This window comes from Talpa occidentalis, unplaced genomic scaffold, assembly GCF_014898055.3.
Source record: "Talpa occidentalis isolate TD23 unplaced genomic scaffold, MPIMG_talOcc4v2.1 talOcc4.4, whole genome shotgun sequence".
Lineage (NCBI taxonomy): Eukaryota > Metazoa > Chordata > Mammalia > Eulipotyphla > Talpidae > Talpa > Talpa occidentalis.
In genome coordinates, this window is record NW_023604295.1 from 90,312,402 (window position 1) to 90,337,781 (window position 25,380).

Sequence of the window (25,380 nt, forward strand, 5' to 3'; positions counted from 1 at the left end):
GGCCATGGTAGCTCTCTCTCTCTCTCTCTCTCTCTCTCTCTCTCTCTCTCTCTCTCTCTCTCTCTTTTTTTTAAAGACTTATTTATTTATACAAGCACTGGGTACAGTCAGAAGCACAGGAGGGTGAGAGAATTCACTAGAGCCAGAGTGGGGAACAGAACAGGCAGACTGATGACATACACTGCTGAGGGGAGCAGCGGGCGGCAGGAGAGGTCTGCACACCATGTGGGACCCTCGCCAGCGGCCTGGAATTGCAGCAGCTTCCCTGCCCAGCACTCAACCACTGCACCACCAGGGGAGGCCCAGCTCTACCTTTCTTTCTCCAAAAATGAGGCAGGGAAAGCACAGAGAAATTGAAGGGTAGTTCAGAACTATGAAACTTTTTTTTTTTTCCCCTGGAGGAAGAGATTTAGCTTAAATATGGTCTTCTTGGAGGCAGCCCAAGTAATTGCATGCACCATAGTCCTTTTTTTTTTTTTTTGAAAGATGTATTTATTTATGCATTCAAGAGCTGGGGTGCAGGCCAGAGGTGTGGGGGGTGAGAGGATTCACCAGAGATAGAGTGGGGAGCAGAAAAGACAGACTGATGGAAGTACACTGCTGAGGGGAGCAGCGGGTGAGTCAGGAGAGGTCTGCTATGCCATGTGGGTTGCTCCCTGGCTCTCCAGGGGATCAAACTTATGCTGCAGAGGCTGTGGACTGCTTCATAGTTTGCATCTTAACCACTTGCGCCACCAGGGAGGCCCCATCACAGTCCTTTATAAGCCCTTTCAGCTTTCCATTCACCCCCAAATTATCATCACCAGGGATAAAATTGTTCTTGCCCATGACACTCAAGGCAAGTGTCCTCAGCTTTTGCATCAAAATAATGCTGGAGCCTTGAGGAACTCAATCAGTGATCCTGCCCAATGTTCTTAGAGCCCCTGTGATTCTCTAATTTCGGGCTTTGACAATGCTGGGAACACCAGATCTGGGTCTCAAGAAGTCCCCATTCAGTCTTCCTCAGGTACTCGTAAAACTTCAACCCATCATCTTTTCTTCCCCAACCTGAACAAGGTGTGTGGTTGGAGACCTAGTCCAAGACCAGAAACTAAAGCCTTGCTCTTCTTGAAGAGGCTGGGGGGTGCCTGGGTGTACAGAGAACAAAACAAGTATTAGGATATCAGCCGCCCTCAAAATGATCATGCGTTCAATGATTTTGTTTTCACGGCTGAGGGGGCTTTTTTCCAATGTAAATCAAGCGCTTTAGTTATTAAGGCCGAACACTAATCTCCAACAACCTTGACATAATGTGGCCAGGCGCTCTGGCCCACTTCGCACCTGCAGTCTGAATAGGGCGCCTTGTCAATGGGGGACACGCTTGTTGCCCCGGCTTGCAAAGGAGGGGAGTGAATAAGTCAAGCTTTGTGAATGCCCATGCGCGCTCTCCCTCCCGCCTTTGATCACGGAAAATGTCTTCTAATTTGTTCCTTTTTCATTGTAACAACGTTTTCAAGGCTCTTTCTATTTTTCCAAACCACATTTTTATAAAGAACATAAATCGACCCCTGAAAACAAAAGGGGCACGCCCCAGCCAACTGGCGCCATTAAGCTTCAGTGTTTCCTGGCTCTGGAAAAGTTTGTTGCTTCTTGAAGCTGCCCTCGCTGCAAACACTGAAGTGGAGGCCCCAAACGTCTGGAGCTCCAGATCCCGGCTTCTGGGAGGAGGCTGGTATTCTGCTCTTTGAGGGGAATAGAAAGGAAACTCCATTTTGGGATATGAGAGAGGGACCCAGCTTAAGGTACAGGATCAGAAGGACCAAAGAGATAAGAATCTTTCAGTCAGGACCCAAAGGGGGATCTGGCCTATGGGGTGTTATCCTACCTCCTGGCCTCTCCTGAAATCAGCAGGTAGTCCCCAGACTCAGTGGAAGTGGATATGGGCAATCTACCTTTTCTTACACAGGGCAGATTCGGGGTGCTTACTCCACTGTTACCACAGGATTTCACCACAGCTTTTCTCTCCCTTCCTGACCCAACTGCCAAAGTCTGCAGTGCTCCCAGGGAATTGGGGGAGGAGATCTGGAGAAGTTTCCTGTCCACTGACAACCACCACCCTCCCTCCTCCCCCACCTCCCAGACTTTTGTGAAAAACCAGAGCACAGAGCATTTTAGGTACACTCCCGCCACATAAAATTCATAAAATAAAACCAAATTAGTGCCACTTTATCCCGGTCTTGAAGCAACCACTTTCTCAAATGTGGCTTTTATTCAAGAGGGCAATTCACGGAAAGTCTCTCTCCAGGAACACACAGACATTGAAGACATTGATGTCTCATTTGGTGAGATATTAATTATCAAGTTGTAATCAGTAAGCAACCTCTGCTCCTCCTCTCCATCCCTCACTCCCAACATTGATGGCTTGAATTTTCAAAATTTTGGGGGTATCTCTTGCCAACACTTTTATTCTCAAGTTTTAACTTTCTTCTCTTCTCCTAAAAGATCAAATAATTTTTCTAGGGTTGAAAAAAGCCAAGAATTTTTCTTTTCCATTAGTTACTACTTTAGTGTAGACTGCGGGTAAGAAAACTAACATACCCCACTAACACAGTTTAAAACACTTTGATGTCTTGCCAAGAAACATACTTCCTTCAAGAGAGAAGTCAACATTTGTTTTTCACATTAAATGGCGTTTAGTTGCCAGTGGAAAAAAAATAATTCTAAGGACCACTTTTTAATTCGATGGATAACAACCGCAGGGGTCTAAAAGAAAATAACGACGATAGCTATAGACACACATAACTAAATTACCAAAACGTTAGTATATCTCCCGGCTTCATTAATATGTAACAGACTCCCCAGTTAATCTCCAAAAGCTAGTGTTCCCCCTGTAAAATAGCACTCTGGGACGAATTGTACATGAGATCAATCACTGCTAATGCAGGAAGGTTTACTGCAGGAAAGAAAAAAAAAAAGCTATTTACACCTTCAAATAGAAGCTTTTCAGATTTAAGAGTAAGAGCCATACATCACCAAGAATAAATGATTATGAATTGGTAAACGCGCCCTCCAGCGATTAGCTATGCGATGCTATTTATCATTTCTTGGGTGATGATGGTGGTGGTTTTTTCTTCCTCATCTTTGCCTTTTTTTGCAACAATCTAAATGTTTCGAAAGACAAGTTTGACCAGCAGAGGAAAAGGCAAAAAAGGCTGCGGGAAAGTTTGTTTTTGCATATACTATAAGTCATTAAAACATGGTCCTGCAGATATAAACGGGGTCATGTACAGAGAGCTTAATAGGATACAATGCAACCCTTTCATTGTTTCATTTGTTAGGATATTGTTTGCCCATTGAAGTTGACACCTCAGCACGTATTATTTTTTTTTTTTCTGTCTTCTTCTTTATTGATCCCCTTTCTCATTATATATTCCCCCCTTCATCTACTCCACAAATTCAGGCGGATTTCAGGAGCATATTTTATTCTGTTCTATTCTATCCTGTTTGTTTGTTTGAAACTTTTCTTTGTACGTGCTCGGGTACTGCGTGTCTGCGCTGGCCAGAGTGTGCGTGGTAGTGTGCCTGTGCAGGACTGACGCGCACAGGCCAGTACAGTTGCAGGCGTTCAGGGAAGCGGTGCTCCTGCCGAGGCACGGGGTCAGGGACTCCTGGGGACCCTGCTTGCTGTTTGCAACACAAAAGCATATGCAGTCCCTAAACATTCCAGAGGAGACAATGGGTGAAGCGGAGGACTGACAACACGCTGGTTAAAACTAACCCACAGCCCACCTCCTAGGTCCAGCTCTGGAGGCAAGGGGGCGGCGCTGAGACAGGGTTAGGGTCGGGGAGATAAGGCGTAGGCCACAGTCTTTGCTGGGCTAAGGCTCCGCGATAGGGGCAGTTCGAGAGTTAAAGTGCTAATCGGCTCAAAAACTCGGTGGGTGTCTAAAATCCACGCTGCCGGAAGGATGGGGTATGGGTTACTTGGTCAGTCCGGAAGCCAAAACCCGCTGAGGTGCGGTGGGTCAGCCAGCAGTGCGCACCTGAGGAATCTCTGGCGGGGAGTGGCGCTATTTTCGCTTGAAAGTGTCAGGAGCCTTAGTTTTGGGATCAGTTTTGACTGCTAAATTTCCATCAGGGAGGGAATAAAGTAGTAGTTTGTAGGCAGGGACTTTGACAGTCGGGATGAGTAGATCCAGGATTCACCTGCCCACCGCTCTGGAGGAAATAGATTACGTTTGGCGATGACACATCTTTGGTAGTTCCAAAGAACTCTGTGGACAAGCTTCAAGGACCCAGGGTCCCTGAATACACGTGAGGGTGTCCCGTGTTTGAACTGAGGGGGAGGAAGCTTTGGGCCAGTTATTGTGGACTGACAGCATCCCCATCTAAAGGAGAAGACACGGGTGCAATTACTACATGCTCCTGACGCCTCTCAGTTGGGATTTGGGTTGTGTCAAGGGCCTTTACTCTAAGGTTGCAGAGATTTCAAATGGCTGGAAGGGGAGTTGAATTTGTAAGTCTGTTATAGCAGGTAACACTCCCTAAGAGATCTTTCAAGCAAACATACAACAGACATTGCAAATGGTCTCAAGGTTGTGGAATGAACTGAGGGCATGCCCCCCTGCCACCCAAAGGACCCATTTCAGGCTTGTTTTATGATTGACTTTTAAAGCTAAAGCATTTATAATGCATTGTAACTATAAATACAGAAGGAAGGTTCTCTCCTTCCTTCCTCCCCCCCAAAAAAAGTTGAGAATAGGTGGAGGCTGAATCTAAAATCTAATCATTTACTTACAGTTTTAAAAACATTGTGAAATTACAAAACCAACGTCTGGGAAGTGGGATGAGAAATGAACCAGCCCCCCCACATACATTTTCATTTTAATTTCATGATCTATTATGTAAACTTTTTTCCTATCACTCCCCCCCCAGGAATTTTCTCCTATTTTGATAAGCCATGACAGACTGTATAGAAAATATGTTTAAAGGATTGGTTCAGACATACTGACCTTCAGGGAACAGACTTTTATTTTCAAAGATGGCTCAATTCTGTGTTTTAGAAAAGGCAAATGGAGAGAAGGAATGTGCTCAGAAGTTTGAAGAAGAAAAACATACATTGCTCTTGTTTATCCTCTTGTATACAAGAAGACTTTAATACTTTGTACCTAATATGGACTCCAGAAAAGGAAAAAAATGGTATAAATGCTGTGAAATAATCATATTGTCATCATGAAGATTTAATTTGGGAACTCTAGCAATGAGTATTTATTTACTCTCTATTATTCTTCAAGGTTTTGTTCTTAATTTTAGATTTTAATGCCATTATTTTCTCCGATACAACACATTTTTTAAAAGAAAGTATTCCCTTTATGATGTTTTCAATAGTGAAAGTCTCTAAAGATCTATAATATTATTATTTATCTGAATTTTGTAGCTCTGAGGGCTGTATACACTATGTAATTGCTTTAACATGTTTCATAAATTACATTCAGAAATGTGTCATAGTAAATTACCTTTGTAATAAAATGTAAAAAATGCAAATGGCTGTTGTCTTTATTACGTTTTAAACCATTGGTTTATCTGCACTATTTCACTTGTCACTTGCACAATATGTTGGCTAAAGGGGCGGCACAGTTTGATAACAGAGAGCTGGGTCCTGTGTGTAATCTTGCAGGCACGTACAGTTTGGGTCATTTCCTCATCTCCCGCAGAAAAGACATTATCCCGCTCATATTTACATACTTTTCAATATTTGTCAAACAATCATAAATTATAAATTAATGAAATGTTCGACAGTCTTCAGAGATTAGACTAATGAAGACATTTACCTTTTTGGTGATTTTGAGTCTCATCTTTGTAAGTTTAATGACATTTCGATGCTCACGCTTTATTAGGCTTTATTAGATTTGTCCTTCACTCCCGCTGTCATTCAGATGTCTCTACAGAAACATCACCTGCTTCAGGTACAAGAACAAATCGACTTCAACTAGGAAACCTTCAGAACAGGAACTCTGCAATCTTAGCTTTAAGAATTAATGTTGACTTGGGTTTAAACAACCACTGGAAATTTTTACCCTTCTTAAATTTTTAAGGGAGACTGGTATTGTGTTTATTTCACTAGCATGGATAGTCAAGACAGAAGTGTGACCAAGACATACTGTAATTTCAAAGTGATTTATAGCAGCACTACCCAAAACAACAGAGTAGTTATAATACTTTTTAAACCTTTGGAATTTCATGAAATTTCCTTTGGTTTATAATTAAGTTCGCAGTTTGTAAAACATCCTTTCAGTCCAAAAGCAAAGGAATCATTTAGAATTTGTCCTAAACAAGGGGACTGGTAACACCTCACCTATTTCTGATTCTAAACAAGTGAAGAATTCTCCTTTCCAAATGCCACCGTGCATTAGGTATTGCATTGACTATGGATTTTCAAGTACATTCTGGTTCATCCTAAGAAATGAAAGCAATAGCATAAGCTTCGTGTTTCTGTGAAGTTGACACCTTTCCTTGGAAAATATTGGCTCCCCATGCTCTCATTATGATTGATGACCACTGGCCTTTTAAATAGAATTATGGGTGATGAATTTAGCTCGATCCAGAGAGGTCAGATGATAGGCTTTGACTTAAGATTCAAATAGTAAATTACACAGAACAAATGCATATCATTGCTATCCACTCTCAGCCATGGTGGAAGTAAGCCTGGGTGCTTTGGTGCCATCTTACTCTAAACAAAGGGCAAGGAGTCCAGAAGTGGAAATGTTAATGTCTCCTTCATCAGGTTGGGTAATTTTATTAGCCCTCCTGCAAATTTCATTAACCCATGTTAGTACACACTACCCTGTCAGGCCACCAGTCAGCTTGCTTTCCTGTAGCCTTGCCCATGAAGGGTAAGCATCCTTCAGGACAAAACATCTAGTTGGTAGAAGTGGGAAAGCAGTGCTGGAAAGACTGGGGAACTCACAGTTTCCCTGAATTTCTTTAAGAAAGGAGGTGTGTGTGTGTGTAAGAAATAGAGAAAGTTGTTGAGGTTGTTACCCCTCCACAACCCTTTTTTACCGGTTCATTATGTTCTGTTCACCCGACTCAGTTTGGAACCTTGAGTAAAAGGCTGGTGTTAATATTCACATTGAATAGAGAGCAGGAGGAGGACACCAATTCCCTCTTCAGAACATGGACTTAGAGTTTAACCTATCCCCCTTATAAAATATACATTAGGAATAAAAAGGAAGCCAATTAAAGGCCACAATCAGAACCTATAATATTGGAAGCGACTTCAAAATATTTCCAAACACTACTTTTTTAATGCACAATGGAGAGTTATTAAGCAGCTTCTTGGTGAACGAGCATGGCTTCCGCAATCATCAAAAATTGATATGTACTGCTAGTAAAGTAATTATGTGCCATCCTGAGGATAAGGGAACAGGCAATTGTTAATCCACTTGCACACCCGTTGACTTGCAGCATCAAGCTGCAAACAGCTTAATTAAGTCATACACATGGACTCTAACCATATTGCTCCATTGCATTATGCACACTATATCTCAATTTATTGAGACAATTAATGCTAGAGCCCCACCTCAGGCAGGAAAGCCATCCACCCTATGCCATGTTCCTTTTCAGTGACACTTGCCCAACTCAGAAAACTAAGAACAAGTGAGAGGGAGTGGGGAGGGGGAGAGAAAGAAAGAGAGGGGAGGGGGGAGGGAACAAGGGAGGGGGAGAGAGAGGAGAGGGAAGGGGGGGTGGGACTCGTTCAGAGATAACTGGTCCAATGGAGTTGTCCTAATGAAGGATTGAAAAAGCTGAGGGGAAGAAAGTGCTTTGGACATACCATAATTCATCACGTCTTAGTTGGTCACATATTTTGTACAGAGTTCCCACTAATTTAATTATAACTGTAAAGTGCAAAGCAAAACCCATTCATTAATTAATCATAAGAAATCTTCAGTTCTGAAGGTCAGGGATCTATTAGGAAAGTTACTTAGATCCAGGGTGTGTGGAAAGATCCACCACATACCCTCACTCAGAACACTCACAACATACATCTGTTAGCAACAGGCCTTTTTCTTTTCTTTTCTTTTCTTTTTGAGGTAAAACTACAGAAATCTTTAGTTTAAACTAAATCGATTTCTCCCCCATATACAAATGACCAAGGCACAACTTCGGTCCAGAAATTCCTCCCTCTCCCATCTCCATTCTTTAGATTGTAAATATTTCAGGTGACTTCAGGTTAGAGCTACTGTAACCCGCAGGGGAAGGGATTAGAGAGCGAGGCAACAGCGGGGATCAGAGGACGAGGGGGCGGGGTTGGAGGAACCGACTGTGCCCTGAGCTCGCAGACCTTGACCTCAGCTTCCCGCGAAGGTTCCTCCTAGAGCCCCCGTGGGCGTCGAACTTTTCGTATCCCTATTTCTTGAGGACGCGGGGGACCCCCTCCACACACACACACTCGCGTAATTTCGGCTCCCGGCTGTGCTCTATTTTGGGTCTCAGGAGCAAGATACCCTTGAAGTCGTTGGGAGGTCAAGGTAGGTAAAACATGTCAGTTAATCTGGTCCTCCGTGGCTCCACACACCCCGCGAGCGCCAGGAATCAAACTTTCCTTAGTTAAAACTTTATTACAAATTAGTGAGGCACTCCAAGCTGTGGTCAAAAGGCTTCTCCTATGTGTACCACTAAATGCTGGTTGATGTGAACCAACACCTTGAGAATTTTTAGAGCATTTGTCCCACAAGATGCGGGTATTGATTTTGACCAAGTACCTTAGAGGTACGTCCCAACGTCCGGAGTCGCGGCGGTGCGCACCTCCTCCAGGGTTTTGGAGCAGTTGGTAACTGAGACTCCTACTCCCGGACAACCCTGCGGGGACCCACTAACTTGCAAATCAGCTGGGACAGTGGGAGATAAGCGAATAAATTTTCTACCGGCATCCTCTGCGTGGGGGGCGGTGTGGCTGGGGCGTAGGGAGAATTATATCAGAGCGGGGAACCTCAGGGCTGAGCTGCTTGCCTGGCCTGCGGCTCTCTGCCCCTCCTCTTTCTGCGGTTCCCTTTACCGGGTTCTTTTCCTTTGCTTCTAAAATGTAGGAAAGCGAATGTCTCAGCTTTTCCAAAAAGTCTTCACCAAGCCAGGTTTGAAGTTTGCTTCCCGTGTCAGTGCACTTTGAAGGGATAAAGATTGGGGATACTGCAGACCTTCCTGGACTTACCTGGGCTTCTGCAGCCCCACGCGGGGAAGGCGAGGGTGGGGAGAGACGGGGGAGGGGACACCTAAGCACCCACTGGGGCTGGAGTGAAGCATATGGAGAGAGGCTCTTGGTTTGCTGGTTCACTCCCTGGACTTTTTTTTTTTTTTTTGAGACGAGTTACAGTAATTCCAACCTTGAGCGCCCCAGAGCAGAAAAATTGAAGGCATGAGTCCGGAGAATGATTTGTTAGTAGTCTGTGTTTAGAGGTACCTTTGGAGCAAAATCTACATCGGCATTAAAATAAAGAAGCAAAAGCAATACAGGCAACACAACAGTAAACATTTTTTGTGCACTTCTATAGGTGCACAGTCCTAGTTTAACCAAATAACACCATTTGAAATACATTCTATTTTTGTGCCCATTGTAGAGAGGAGGAAACAGAGGGTTGTGGTGGCTCCTAAACAATACTGTTATGAAGGCCTTCAGTCAGAAAGTGGCAGAGCAGGCACGTGGGGCTTCCCACTCCCAAGGGCCCAACGTTCTCCCTCCTTTTTTCCTTTTTTTAAAGAGTAACTCTTTTTTTTTTTTAAGATTTATTTATTTATTTATTTATTTATTTATTTATTTATTTATACAAGCACTGGGTACAGTCAGAAGAGCTGGAGGGTGAGAGAATTCACCAGAGTCAGAGAGGAGAGCAGAGCAGGCAGACTGACGAAGTACACTGCTGAGGGGAGCAGCGGGCGGCAGGAGAGGTCTGCAGGCTATGTGGGACCCTACTCTGGTCGCCGTGGAGCAGCCGGGGGATCGAACTGGCGCTGCAGAGGCTGCGGGCAACTTCGCAACCCAGTGCTCAACCGCTGCGCCACCAGGGAGGCCCTCCCTCTTTTTTTTTTTAAGATTTATTTTATTTATTAATGCATGCAAGAACTGGGACAGAGATGGGGGGGTTGAGAATCCTCTCAATCCTCACCAGAGACAGATTGGGGAGCAGAACAGGCTGATGTACTGAAATACACTGCTGAGAGAAGGCGGTGGGGGCCAGGAAAGTTCTGCTGCACCATGTGTGTCAGTCAGTTTCCTGGCCAGGATAGAATTTATGACTTAGTGTCTGGTGTTAGCTTGATAGTACTGAGTCTTTAACCCCTGTGCCACTAGGGAGGCCCACAATGTTCTCCCTCTGTGGGATGCTTCTCCCCTTTGGGACAGTTGAGGCTGTGAAGATCCAGTTCAGATATTGCCTTATCATTCCCTTCTCCAGGTATGCAGAAGACATTACATCACCAGTGCTAATCCTTGTTTCCCTCAATCTCTGTCCTCTTTCTTACCCAGACTGCAAAATCCTGCCTGTGTTGAGGGGGTGTCTTCTGCGTTTAGACATAGACTATTGGGGTCCTAATCACCAGATCCTTCTGAAGCACACCCTTTCACCTCATCCAGATCCTCAGCCTGGAAAATTTCAGTCAGGAGACCATTTGGAGGCCTTCCTGGAGGTGGTGGCCCGACTCACCGACCCAATTAAATTCTGTTAGAGCTGGTACTGATGGATGATGGATCCTGAGTGGCTTGGGGCATTCCCTCTCATGCTTTTCAGAGGGAAAGACCCAGGCAGTAATGCCTGTCAAATGTTTTTAATCCCCTTCGCCTTCTAATTAGCTAACATTGGACTCCAAGAATATGGCTCAAATAGGATGCATATTAGTTTCACAACTCCCATTCCAAAATTGGGACACAGCCAGTCGCTATGGCCATAACCCAGTCTGTGCTGCTCTGATCCCTAAATGCTAAAGGGTCCTTGCAACAAATTTACCCAAAACACCAACACTCTGTAGATTGGAATTGGGATCAGAAGGGAAGGATCCGCAAGGGAACAAAGTTGAAGGGTGTGAGAAGGTCTGCTGATTTTGGAGGATTGTGATGGGAAGTAAAGTTGGAGTAGGATGAATATATATGTCCTTATTTTCATAATCTTTAGCTGTCCCAAGAGGTCAAAGGCCCTGGCATTTGAACCAAGAACCTGATAACGTCTGGCAATATGAGGGCCTAGTGCATACCTCCTCCAATGTTAGCTTCGTTCCAGGGCGCTCGTTTTGGAAAGCTTAACTCTATTATCAAAAGGAAATTGAAAAGTTACTTCTTCAAATTCCAAGACTGTCTCATCAGCAACTTCTGGGGTGGGGAGCTGAGTGGGAGAGTTAAAGGAAGGAAGAAAGAAGGGGGAAATCAATTGAAAAAAATTACACGCGGGATTAAATAAACTAAGAAGCTCAGAATTCTAGATCTGGGTTTTGAAAGTAAGAGGGTTCCTCTACCTTTGGCCATCTGGCTGTTTTAAGCTCTGCCCCATGCTGTATGATTTTAACTGAAAATCTCTTCCGTTGCAGCTCCGCTTTTATTGAATTCATCAAAAGCAAACTTTCCCTGAGCCTTTTTTTTTTTTTAAAGAAGGCTAAAATAATACGCCGACCACTGTGACATTCTCCGCGCCCAGGCCATTTTTCATAACGCCGTGGATTCGCTTTTGTGCCTCTGAGGCGACTAAACAGATGAATAACGAGCAAAGTCTCCCGAAAGTAAGCTACTAGCTTTTCTCAGCTCTAAAAACTTTACTGAAATGAGAGGTGCATGTAAAACCCCACACCAAAAGATGGGGGCCACACTTTTATTACTCTGAATAACAACGGAGTCTTTTAAAAAGCAACTAACTCCAACACCCGGACACACCCACCCCCACCCACCCACCCACACTTTCACACACAAACCACACAAACTTTAAGCCTTGTGAAGCTGATCAGGTGGTGTTTAGGGAATTTTGGTAAAAAGAAGGAAGGAAGAAGTATTTGAAGCAGATTCTAACTGTTGAGATATAAGAATCGTAAACCCCAGTTTTATTTAATTTTAATTTATTTTTTTTATTTAGTTTTGTTTCTTATTTTTAACCCCAGCTAATTTGAAAGTTGGCTTCTGCAGAGATGAAAGAAAAGCCTGCGCACTTAAAGAAGAATCAAAGTGTTAAAAGGACGCTCAAAATTTAGTATTGTGGCAGGTCGGGGTAAGTTACTTTTTTTTCCTTGTTTTCTCTTTGGTTTTGCAATGCAGTGAAAATGCACTTTGGGGAGAGTTTTCCTGTTGTTTTTAAGGAGGAGAAATTATTTCCAGGCTCCCTCCCATAATACCTGCCTCGTTCGACTTTGCTATGTTTTTGCGGGTGTTGTTAGTGGGGCCGCTTCTTCCTGAGCACTATCATCACAGTTTCAACTGCCTGCAAGAGCCCGAGCGCGGAGGTTTGGAGAGTCGCGTTCGGGTCGCAAAGGCAACAAGTCATGGACTCTAGCCCCAGGCTAGTGCCGCGCGGCAGCTGAGCCAGTGCTTGCCTAACTGTCAGGAATGTATTTTGCACGTGTAAACTACTTGCTTGTGGACTTGCACAGCTGCGACCCGCGGGTTTATCAGGGGAAAAACTTCCTTTAAATGGACGATTTGGAAAAACTCAGCCATTGGTTCTCACCAGATGATTATTGATGCAAAGGAAACCCTACGGGTTGGAGCGCGTGCACGTTTGTTTAACCCTAAAAGTATTCCAATTCTGAATTGCTCAAGTTGACATCCACTCGAAATCTCCTGTATTTTTTTTCCAGAGACTGGGAAAATAAGAATGATCAGTGGGAGATGGTGTAGACATATTCATGTGAGGTGCATATTTCACCGGAAAGCGATTCCCTGTGTTCTTTGAATTGTAGGAAAGTGTCCCCAAAGAAACTCGACAGGCAACTCTCTAGCACGCGCGCGCGCGCGCGCGCACACACACACGCACACACACACGCGCACACACACACACATTTCTGCAGACTTGTTTACAGATGCGTAGTTCTGGGAGTGGGTTCTGATATTTGAATAATGTTGTTGGTCTGCTGTATATTTTACGGCGTGAATATCTAGGTTCCAGTGCCGAGGGATTGTTCATTTTAGCATACAACCTTTGAGCGACTGCCGTAAGCCAGATTTTATTTATTAGCAGTAGTTCTCTTCTACTCAGGAATGTGAAATAAATGTGTGCTGCGACGGAGATTGCGAAGAGCTGATCCAGATGTTGGCAAACAGGTCTGAGAGTTATTTTTGAGGAACTTGAGAGAAATTGACTAGGCAGCTGATCGCTGATCGGTGGCGATTTTGTTCTTCAGCAGACGCGGTTCCTGAGCCTGGGCAGCATATAAAATGCAACTTTTGCCCCATTGGTTCGCTAGGTGAATTAGCACATACTGGGACTGAACAGTCCTTGACCTTTGCCTTTATGTTTGCACAAATGTTTGCCTAAAACACAATCGGCCTTGACAAGGGAGCATGCTACCGTGTGACACTGCCTATTCACCAGATAGATGTTCCCTGCCACACACGACCCAGAGCAGTCTTTTAAATAGCTTAGGTATTTGTACAAACAGTATAAATTAATGTCCAATGATTGCTAGTTGCTGGTTAAATAGAAGACAATTTAGAGGTGGGATACACATCTATCTGTCTATTTTTTTGTTTGTGTGTTTCTTTTATCTTGAATAAATTTCATATGATAACCAGCAAACAGAACTGATAGTGAAGGAAATTTTTTTTTAGGGGAGCCAACAGATTCTTGCTTGATCAACCTGGTGCATGAATGTTGTTTCTTTAAAAAGTGACTTTTCCACAAAGATGGGGAGTAGGTAAAGGAAGAGAAGGGAAGAGTGGAGAAACCGTGAAGAATTAATGCTCAGGACAGTTGATAATGGGGGGATTTGAGAAGTGAACCCAAAGATCCTGGAGGATTTATTGTTCCCAGAGTGACCTGAGAACCAAGAAGCTTTCAGTGCCCTTGGGAACCCCGAGGCACTTTGAGGAATCTTCCCAATTCCTGAGCTTTATGGTTCTGAATACTTCCTCCAGTGAAACTAAATACTTTAGCAGAAGAAAAACATCTTGTAAAAACCTTGTTTAAACCTTTATTTTACTCCCTACATTATAGTTCTGAAAGGATTTGGAAGACCAGGATATCTTTCCAGAATTTTGACAAAGGGGAAAAATGAACTTCTCACTGTGGTTTCAGAAATCTCCACATGCCTTTCATTACCAGCAAGAGAGTAAAACTCGCCAATTTACAGGGTAAAATTTCATCTCTGCAAAAATGCAGGGGCGGGGGGTTGGGAGGGTATTAAGGAAAAACAGAAACATCTACAATATTCTTTTAGGGAACGTCATTCCTTTGGGAGAGGGCAGTGTTTTATTTCTTCATTCCAAAGTTGACTTATCATCATCAACTCAACCTACAACCTAGAAATGCAGATTTGAGTGTGTGAAAGTCTCATGGTATTTCTAAACATGGAATAGATCTCTTTCAGGATTCCTTTAGTTAGTGTACAGGTGGAGTCCAAGATGGGTCACCAGTTACCCCTGGAAAGCCTTTTCTCTTGTTCTCTGCTTAGAAATTACCTTCTCTCTGATGGACTTTGGATCAGAGCAGGAGTAGGTTTTTTTGACAAAAGCTATGTTCTGCATAGAATTTTGGCATAGCATAAAAGTAGAAGAAAAGTATAAACAATGAAAATCCTATCATGCAAAAGAAAAATAAATTTAAAAATAAGCACCTTGCAGAAAACTGTAACATGGAGAGATGCACACAAAGAGTAAACATAAGTGATAAAGAAGAAAATACCTCTATTTTTCAAAAATCCCCCCTTAAGAAGTTTTTTTTTCCTTAACAGTAAGTTTATCCTTATTTTAAAATTAATAATATAGTAGGTATGAATCATTTCAAAAGACTTCTGCATGTCTGACAGAAGACAATGGGAATGGAAGCCTGTACTTTAAGCTTAGAAATGCAGGGAAGTAGATAGGCATAGAAATTATATTTGAGTTCTCAGAAAATATTTGCCCACTCCCTAAAATGTATTATCATCCTATTTTTAAAATTACTTTATCTAAAAATAAAAGTACTCTAGATACTCTCTTTACTCACTTTGCACCTTCCCACTATCCTTTAATCTTTTAGGGAATTTAGAAGTCAAAGACAAAAATGCATATGTTGAGCTCTATTCTCTGAGATTTTCTGTAATAACATGAAAAAGTAAGGCAGCATTATGCGTCTAGCTATTTGTGACTGTGCTTGTGACAGATGAGGTTTATTCAGACTTACAGGTGGATTGAGGCCAGAAATCCAAACCCACTATGAAGAATATAAGGAACTTAGGGTTAAGCTGTTGTTAAAATCAGGAATTAAATCTCCAATTTTTCTTAGTTTGAAATAGAAATATTTTAATAGACCACATCAAGTTAGAATAATATCTACATATCATAGAGGCCATATTTCACATATATTCTAGGTATTAGCAATTCAAGTATTTAGTTCATGTCTTGATGTAGCTATTTGACTATAATAAATCAATTTAAAAATGGGATGATATTATAACCAAAGTGAAAATATCCTTAGATAGTTGATACTTTGAGATATTTACATTGTGAAATCTGTAGATTTTATGTAGCACTGTTAAACTATATATATGTATGTGTGTATGTTTATATATATATATATACACACATACATACATACATATAGTTATTTGCTGATAGAAATTAAGACATAGCATGATTGCCAAAGCTATTAATAATCAAGCAAAGACATAACTTTAGTGGAAAGGAAAGGAAAAAAAATCATTTCTGGAAATTAACATTTATAGTTTTTTTTTTCCCCAAGAGCAAAAAAAAGTATAAAATATCAAATTATAACTATATTTGAAAAATGAAAGTAGCAAACTTACTCTTATGATTTGAATGTTTAAGAAACATTTGCTAAATATTTATTTGCAGATGAAATAAATACTCATTAAAAATAAAATTACTGCTTTTAGAAAACTTGAAAATCTTAGAAACTTGAAACTTAGAAAAACTTGAAACTTAGAAAAACTTAGAAACTTGAAAATCCTTTAGATGAATGTATAGATTACGTTAACTCCAATGCCAATAATTTTCTTACTGACTTGAAAATTGGCTTCAGCCAGGGTCTGTAAAATTTGATGTTTTGCTATGTAGTGAAATTATAATGCAGAAGTAAAGTTAGGTTTCAGGTGCTGGAGAGAGCAATCTACCTCCCTTCCATTATATCATCTAAAAGGTAATTATTTCCCCTGGTTTATGTAGATGGTTTATATTATTTTCATAATCCCAAAAATTATTTGCTATTAAATTATTTTCTATTCTGCATGTGAAATTTAGATATGGTTTGGATACATGTGAATTAAATTATTAATTACTGAACTAGAGTTGGAGTAGCCCAAATATCTTATTCTAGGCATTGTGTTTGTGCATGTGAGTGCCTGCTATGCTAGAATTGGATTCAGAGACTAGGCATTCTCTAGTTGGCAATAAGTCCAGGTTTTCTTGCTACATAGAGTCCGTCTCACCTCCATTTTGATTCACAATCTCTGAGCAAATAAATTGTGCTCCAATTTCTAATGCCTTTTGTATCCAACATCAGACCCTAATTACCTACTGCTGACAAAGAGAACGCAGAGGCAAGGGCAATACTGGGCAGGGTTTGGAAAAGGCCAAGTCAAGCTTCTCCTAGGGAATAAGATTTAAGACTGGCATATGTACAAATTGTTCTTGTGGGTGGACTTGGAAAATCCCAGACTTAGAGAAGTCTGGGCCCCTATTTGAATCTTTTATTTGTAAAAGATGTGGACTCAGAGAAAAGAAGGGGAAAGGAGAAATGATGGCATTAGAAACAGATCCAGGGCTCCCCACACCCTGGAAAGTGCTCACACCTGAGAGGTGGGAACCACATTCTCACCTGACATTTCAGGAGTCTCTTAATTTGCCAATAGGGCTTAGCTGAGAACCTGTGTTAATCAGTTACTCACAAGAGCTGATATCCATGGGGAGTACGAGCATGGCAGTTACCATTTGTAGGGGTAAGGGCTCATTCTTTGATTCATTTCCAAGGAAGCTGGTGGGTAAGCAAGTAAGGCTTTCCAGGCTCCCAACTCACACTAACCCCTATTTTATTTGTACCCCGTGTCTTTATGCAGCTGCTTGGGAGAATAAGCAGGAAGCTCCCTTGCCCACGCCATCCTCCCCATTCACCTTCTCCCACCTCCTCTAAAGCTTCACACTTTCTCCCTCTTTCATACTCCCTCAACCATTTTCAAAACCATTTTCTCCTGTAACTCTTGTAGTTCCTTCTATCTCCTCCTATTCTATATTTCCTCCCATACTCTTTGACTCCCATACAAACCCATAAATTCCACACACTCCATTCTCCTTACTTCTCTTATACACTTTACCACACATACCCCTCAGCCTCACACCCTTTACAGTCCTATGAACCCTTTCAAAGCCTCACAGACTCTCCTTACTCTCAGAATCACTGCTCCTTCCCATCCCCACTGCACGTTAGTCCCTATTCTTTCATACCACCTGACATCCCCCCACTTTTTACACCTACTACATTCACGTCTCCCATATGGCTCACACATCCCCACACTCAGACTCCTACTGTCATGCATGCATACAAGTTACTCCTTCAAACTGCCTTGTGTCAGGTGGTAGGAGAACCCCTCGGCCTGTCACTTTGGAGAAACTGGCCTCTGGCCTCATTCTCTGGGACTCCTCCTGCCTCCATTGGTTCCTTCCATACCTGAGGAACATTATCTACTTGCTCCCATTATGGACTTCTTTTTGGAGGAGAATGCAAGGCTGCCTCCTGTTATCCATGATGACTGCAGACTGGAGAAGTTGTTCCCCCAATGCTCTGGGCTGGGCCAGGAGCACATGAGACCTCTGACCTTGGCTTCTCTGTTCTCAATATTAGCTTCAGAAAACTATTTTTTTAAGATTTATTTATTTATGTATGCAAGAACCGAGGTACAGGGTAGAGGTGTGTGTGTGTGGGGGGGGGCGGTGAGAGGATTCACCAGAGACAGAGCAGGGAGCAGAACAGGCAGACTGACTGAAATACACTGTTGAGGGGGGCAACGGGTGAGTCAGGAGAGGTCTGCCATGCCATGTGGGTAGCTCACTAGCCAGGGATTGAACTCGTGCTGAGATAGCTTCTTAGGTTGCAGGTTGCGTCTTAACCCCTGCACCACCAGGGAGTGCCCAGAAAACTATTTCTTGACTCCCACTCCATATTTGTCAAGAGACTGTCAAGATGCAAAGTGTCAACATTTCCTTTAGCAGGGTGGGTGTTAGGGTACTTTAAACTGCTACATCTACAACATTACCAACTTCACAATCACCCATAGTCTGTTAAACAACAACAAATTAACACCACCAAAGAGTTCTGGACCTCACCCCTAGTTTCCGATCATTAGAACTGAAGTGGGACCTAGGAATCTGCATTTATAAGAAGTTCTTTTTGTACCGCTGAGGCTGCTGCTCTGGTACCACATATTGAGGACATATAAACTGTGTCTCAGCAGAATGAACTGATCATAACTTTAGGAAACAAAAAGAGAGAAAAGATAAGCTCATGCCATTTGTGACAACATGGATGGAGCTTGAATGGGTAATGCTTAGTGAAAAATAAGTTAGAAGGAGAAAGATAAATACCTATGGTGTCACTGATATGTGGAATATAAAGTAACTAAATTAATGGTCAGATGAAAACAAACCAAAAAACTAACCCTTGATAACTGACTACAGAACTGAGATACTAAGGGGAAGTGTCCAGGAAGGGGAAAGAACAGGGAGGGAGGGAGGCATAATGGTCTGAGGTAGTGGAGTATGGATGTGTTGGTGGTTGATGTACTATGGCGGTAATACCTGAGGGGGTTATGCCAGTGTTAGCTCGGTTAAAAACAAACAAACAAACAAATAAATGAATAATTTTTTAGGGTGAAGCTCAAACAAAACAAAACACTCTTATGTTCAAAGGACATAAAAGTTAAGTGCAGAATGATGCTGGCTGGCTGCCTAGAAATAGAACCCTAAATTTTTCCCAGGCAAGAAAATAATCTGGAGGGCCTCCCTGGTGGTGCAAGAGGTTAAGCACAGCACTATGAAGCTATCTGCAGCATCTGCAGCATGAGTTCAATCCCCGGCCAGCCAGCGAGCTACCCACATGGCGCAGCAGACCTCTCCTGACTTGCCCGCTGCTCCCCCCAGCAGTATATTTCAGTCAATCTGCCTATTCTGTTCCCACTCTTGTCTCTGGTGAATCCTCTCACCCCCTGCACCTCTGGCCTGTGCCCCAGTTCTTGTATGCATAAATAAATAAATCTTTAAAAAAAGAAATTAATCTGGAAACATGGATTAATTTTGATAAATGACTATTTTCTTAGCAATTGACCAAATCATCTTTGGGGGTTCTTAAAAGAAAGGGAAAAAGGGGGTTGTATTCTAGGATGTGTCTATTCTTAAATCCTCATTGATCATTTTTCATTAGACTAATGGTTTAGAATTGGGGGAAATTGGGCCTTGGATCACTAGTCACTCTGGCTAGTATTAGTCACTGTGAGTCTTGGGGTATGGCGGTGTGTGTGTGTGTGTGTGTGTGTGTGTGTGTGTGTGTGTTTTAGAGAGTTTGTCGACTACTTTAGTGATTTTATTCTAAATGGACAGGAGGACACAAGCCCTATAGACCTGCATTTTCTCTTTTCTAGTCTGGTTACTATGATTACTCCCTTTCCATCTCCATCTATTTGTGAAAAGGCTTTTCCCTCAGTCCTCTCTGATCGTCAGAAGATAAATCGAGAAACTTTCGGCCTTTTTCAGTTGTGTAGGGCATGGTATTCTTTATCTATTTGGAACTACAAGATATATTTATATGTACAAAGGAGGAAAAACCTCTGGCCTGTGCCCCAGCACATTTTTAAATTTATATTAAAAATATAAATTTTAAATATTCTTCAAATTCAACTTGTGTATATGTGGGTGTGTGTCTATATGATATGCTTAACCAGCTATAGAACACAGAAAGTAAATAGTCATGATGCTGGACAACAGCTTTTTATTTACAACGTAAACCCCAAATTCTGGTCACTTGAGCCAAGGCCATGCACATATTTGTCTCACAGATGTTTTTTATGACAGTTTTTCAATCTCATTTTGTCTTAGTAAACAAAGCAGAAATTTCTAGTCTGCTTTGGAGATTAGGATCTAGAAATTAAAGTTCTGAATCTTGACTAGAGTTTGAACATACTTTTCCCTGCTCACAAATCCATAATAACAGTTCAACACCTGAAATGTTCTTTTCTTTTGTATTTATATTATAAATAATTATACTGCTACAACATGCATTAGGGAAAGCACAATTGCATTAACATGTTTCTCATATAGTTATGGTATTAAAAATTAATAGAATTTTCTTAATTTATAGTTTTTATCCTGGGGGGAAATTAAATTTAATCTTGTCAAATATCCACTTGATAGCACATTTTGTTGGTTGTATTCTAGCCCATAAACATTACAGACATTGTTAAAATGTGTCAAGGATTCATAAACACAATGGATCCTTAAGAAATGTTAGGATAGACTATATGCTACCAAAACAATCCAGTTGTACAGATTTTACAGGTTCTTTAATTGTTCTTTCTTTCCTTTTTATCACCTTGTGATCACCTTACAGTATTCTCTATTTCATTTCTAATTGGAAATTAGAAATTTGTTAGAATTTAGAAATTTTATTCATATTCAAGGTTATTCTAATATGGAAAAGCCAGAGGTTGCCAAAGGGATTGGACATTTAATGTTGAACCTGACATGGAAGTGTGTAAAATGCACTTTTCCTACTAACTTGAACTTGAGATGAATGTTATACAAATCTATTTGTGTTTTTTTGCTATCAAAATAGAAAATTTAAGGGGATAAAATCAAATTTTAAAAAATTATTTATGTATTTATTTATTTATATAAGCATTGGGTACAGTCAGAAGCGCGGGAGGGTGAGAGAATTCACCAGAGCCAGAGCGGGGAGCAGAACAGGCAGAAGGACCGAAGCACACTGCTGAGGGGAGCAGCGGGAGGCAGGAGAGGTCTGCGCACCATGTGGGACCCTCCTCCGGTGGGGTGGCCGGGGAACAGCTGAGGATCGAACCAGCACTGCAGAGGCTGCGGGCAGCTTCACAACCCAGCGCTCAACCGCTGCGCCACCGGGGAGGCCCGATAAAATCAATTTGTAAAAACATTGTCTGCATATAAGATCCAGGACTAACCAGTCCTGTTACTATACTTAAGTTGTGGGTGATGATTATATTATCTAAATAAATGCTCCAGCAATTTCAAAGCTGAGAGCGTTAAAATGTTTTGTTTCTGGGAAAATGGCTCAAAGATATTTTTAACTCAGAGATGATGTCATTCAAAATACATTGTGGCAGGGGCCCTCCCTGGTGGCGCAAGGGGTTAAGCACTGCACTATGAAGCAATCCACAGCCTCTGCAGCACAAATTCGATCCAGATCACCAGCCAGCCAGGGAGCAACCTACATAGCAAAGCGGACCTCTCCTGTCTCGCCCGCTGCTCCCCACAGCAGTGTATTTCAGTCAGTCTGCCTGTTCTGTTCCCCACTCTGTCTCTGGTGAATCCTCTCACCCCGTTCCCTCCCCTCACCGAGTCTCTGGCTTGTACCCCAGCTCTTGTATGCATGAATGGATAAATCTTTAAAAATACATTGTGGCAAATAACATCAACCATAATAATAATATTGTTACTGTTATGGGGGTGGCTGTAATTTTGTATATTTTTTTTAAGATTTATTTTTAGTTATGCATAAAAGAACTGGGATGTAGGCCATAGGTGTGGGGGTGGCGGGTAGGGAGGTGAAAGGATTCACCAGAGATAGAGTGGGGGACAGAACAGGCAGATCTACTGAAATACACTGCTGAGGGGAGCAGTGGGTAAGACAGGCGAGGTCTGTATTGCCCTGTGGGTTAGCTTCCTGGCAAGGGGTGGAACTAATGCTGCAGTGGCTGCAGATAGCTTGATATAGCGCTGACTTTAACCCCTGCGCCACCAGGGAGGCCCAAATTTTGCATTTAGTATCCGTTTACAGATGATTTGGGCGTCCCTTCAAACACCTAAATGTCCTTCACAGGAGAGTATTGTTGTGGGTATTTCCTTGACGTGTCTAACCATTCTTTTCAGGCTGGGTAAACTCCTTCTTCTGCCCCCTAGTGGAGGGTTTGTCCGTGCACCAGCAGCAATTAAAATCAGCTATTATTGATCACCTGTTAGTGTGCCTAGCCCTGTGGAGCCAGCTGAAGCTTAGCCTGTATATGGGCAGAGTCTAATGTCACCAGGGGCGTTGTAAGATGATTTAAGATTGAACGGATATTCTAGTTCTGTTGCTCCCCACCTGGAGGCCTCTTCAGAACCCTGATCTCACTCAACGTGCACTCAGAGGCTGACAGGAAGCTCCCGGCTACGGCTAGTCTGGAATGGATTGACTTGCTGCCCCTTGGCGGCGCGGTTATAATTTGTGTCCTCTTGTATAGAGCTGTCCAGTTTGACCTGTAGTTACAACCCATCCTGGATCAGTATTGTCAGACCTTGGTTCCACCACACTCTGTTTGAAGAGTCCCATTTTGAGCGGTGGCAGCCACAACAAAACCCAACTTTCCTCTGTGACTTTGTTCTTTTGATTTTTAATAGATCAAAGAGGTAGAGGGAGGAAGGAAAAGCAGAGTAGGGGGGAAAAAGAGGGGGGGGCTAGGAATTGTTGTCGTGTCAAGATGCAGCGACCATTTGAGGCCACTAGCCCTATTAGAAGGGAAAAGTGCACGGAAAAGGGCGAGAAACCTGCACTTGGCGCGGCTTTGTTTGGGGGATTGGAGCTGCGGTGCCGCCGTCATACAGTACAGTCTCCATGGCAACGCAACCTGCTGCTGCTGCCGCCAAAGTTGAAGGCGCTTGAAAGGGCTTGTGGAGAGACCAGAATTGCAACCCTATTTTGGTTCCGCGGGAACTACGGGGAGAAAATGAGGCAAGAAAGGGGAAGGGGTGGGGAGGGAGAGGAGGAGGGAAGAAAGGAAGGCGAAGGCAGGGAGGGAGGGAGGGAAGGAGGGGGAGAGAGAGAGAGAACAGGAATGGAGGAGATGGGGAGGGAGGGAGAGAGAAGGGAGACTATGAGAGAGAGAGAGAGAGAGAGAGAGAGAGAGAGAGAGAGAGAGGGGGGGGGGGAGGCTGAGAAAAACCCCGCCCAGGGCTTATGAATGCTGGCATTGTCCTTTCTTTTCTGAATCTGATTCACCATATCATAACCCCCAGGAGGAAGAAAACATCAATATCCCGAAGGAATGGAGATGTTTCTATGGAAAACCTAGGAATTTTAGTCCATAACAGATCCAGTGTAAAAAAAAAAAATCAAAGAGATCAAAGGCAGAGCTCCCTGGAGTATTAGATGCATTTCTGAATTAAAGATGGACAATGCCGATTACAATGTCGTTTTTTTTTTTTCTTCTTCTTTATTCAGTCCTCTGTTTCCATTTCAAGGGAGGCACTGGCCTCATCATATCTGAAGTAGACCATCATCTGGAACAACATCATGAAGGGCAATGAAAAGAATAGTTGGGGCACCAGGAACATGGCTTCCTCTGTCCTTGTCCATTTTCCACCACCTTCTCTAGCAGATCTCAGTGGAGGAATCAGCCCTGCCCTACTCATAGAAGGAGCTCCAGGAAAAGCCTATCTTCACCTTCAAGCCTCCAAGGCACTTAGGAAAAATAAGATCTACTGAAATCAGAAGGGAAGTGGTGGCCGAATGGCTTCTTGCTTCACAAAATCAAACACAGGACAGAATCACAGGCTCAGTGTGGCAGTTCGGGTGTGGGGAGGAGAAAGCTGAATCTTTATATCTAGATGTGGACTATGGTGGAGTGCAGGTTCCTGGGCTCAGGAAATTTGGGGGGAATTCCAATAGTGTCTTCACATATGTGGGTTCCTGGCATCTATTCTAAGAGAGCCATCCCAGAAGGGGAAGATGTATGTGGGGTCCACTTAAGCGAATATGTGCTTGCCAGAGATCTCCTCAATGTGCACATTTAAGAAACAAATTCTAAATGTTTTTTAGATACTGCTGGTAAGAAAGACTAGCCAAATTCCACTTTTCTTTTTAAACCCAAGGTAAGTTGGGAAGCCAGGGATTAGGATTCCAGGCTGTACCAGTGGAAGACAGGAAAAGGAACAAAATAGCAGCAACCCCTAGGTGAATGTCTTCTGCATGTACACAAAGAGAATTCTCTGGCCTGACCTGCAACACATGTGTATGTGTGTTCTCTTGAGCTAACAAGGGCTGTAGACTGTGGGTCTGAAGTCTGTTTTCTTTTGGACTTTGTGTCTAAGAAATTAAAACTATAAATTTTCAAAAGCTGAACATTTAGTTTCCAATGGAAAAAGGTGAATTTAAAATCCAGGAGTTCTGAACTTGTGTGTAGGTAACCAACTCTCTTTTACCTTTAGTTTCCCAGCAGATGAATATTATCAAAGTCAGTTAAGTTGTATGCAAAAACTCTCAGGCAAGCCAATGAAGAGCATGAAGGAAGGAATCAGGTCAGACCCCACACTAAGTAAACAGTGCCTCAGCCAAGGGGTTCTTTTGTAGCAGCCCCAGAGGTCCAGTCATCCATTGTCTGGCCAGGGCTGGAGACTGTCACTAACCCAGTGCAAACCCTGTGCACAAAACCAACTGTACATACCCCCTAATCACCCCCAGATTCCCATGTCATTTCTTGGGCTTCTCTAGGCACTCTTCTTTTTAAGTAAGAGAACACTTGGTACCAAAGAGTCCAGGTGTGTATGTGGGGAAAGATCCCCTTCCTTCCCAAGAATGGGGATAGGAAGAGCAGCCTTCTGGCACAAAAGAGTAGGAAGTTGGAAACCACAATAAAACTGAAAACAAGAATTATCAGTTTATATAAACAGGATATGTGTATATTGTGAGTTTTCTGTCTTGGAGTAATTGGTGAGTGTGACAGATGACAGAAGAGTGCAAATGGGTGAAGGACAGTACCTATTATCAGCTGGGGTAGGTAGTAGTGATCATCCGTAGCACCTGGTGGCTCACTCTAGGAACCAGAGAGAAATGCTCCAAGATTTCAACTGCCAAGTTGGGTTTCTTCACTTCCTCTAAGGATGAAACTAGAAATTTCAGTACCCTTTCCTATGAAACAGGCACCCTCACCCACCAAGGGTGAGGAGAGGTAATAGGAAGGGAGTGATTTTGCTCCAGCATTGACTCTTCCAAAACACTC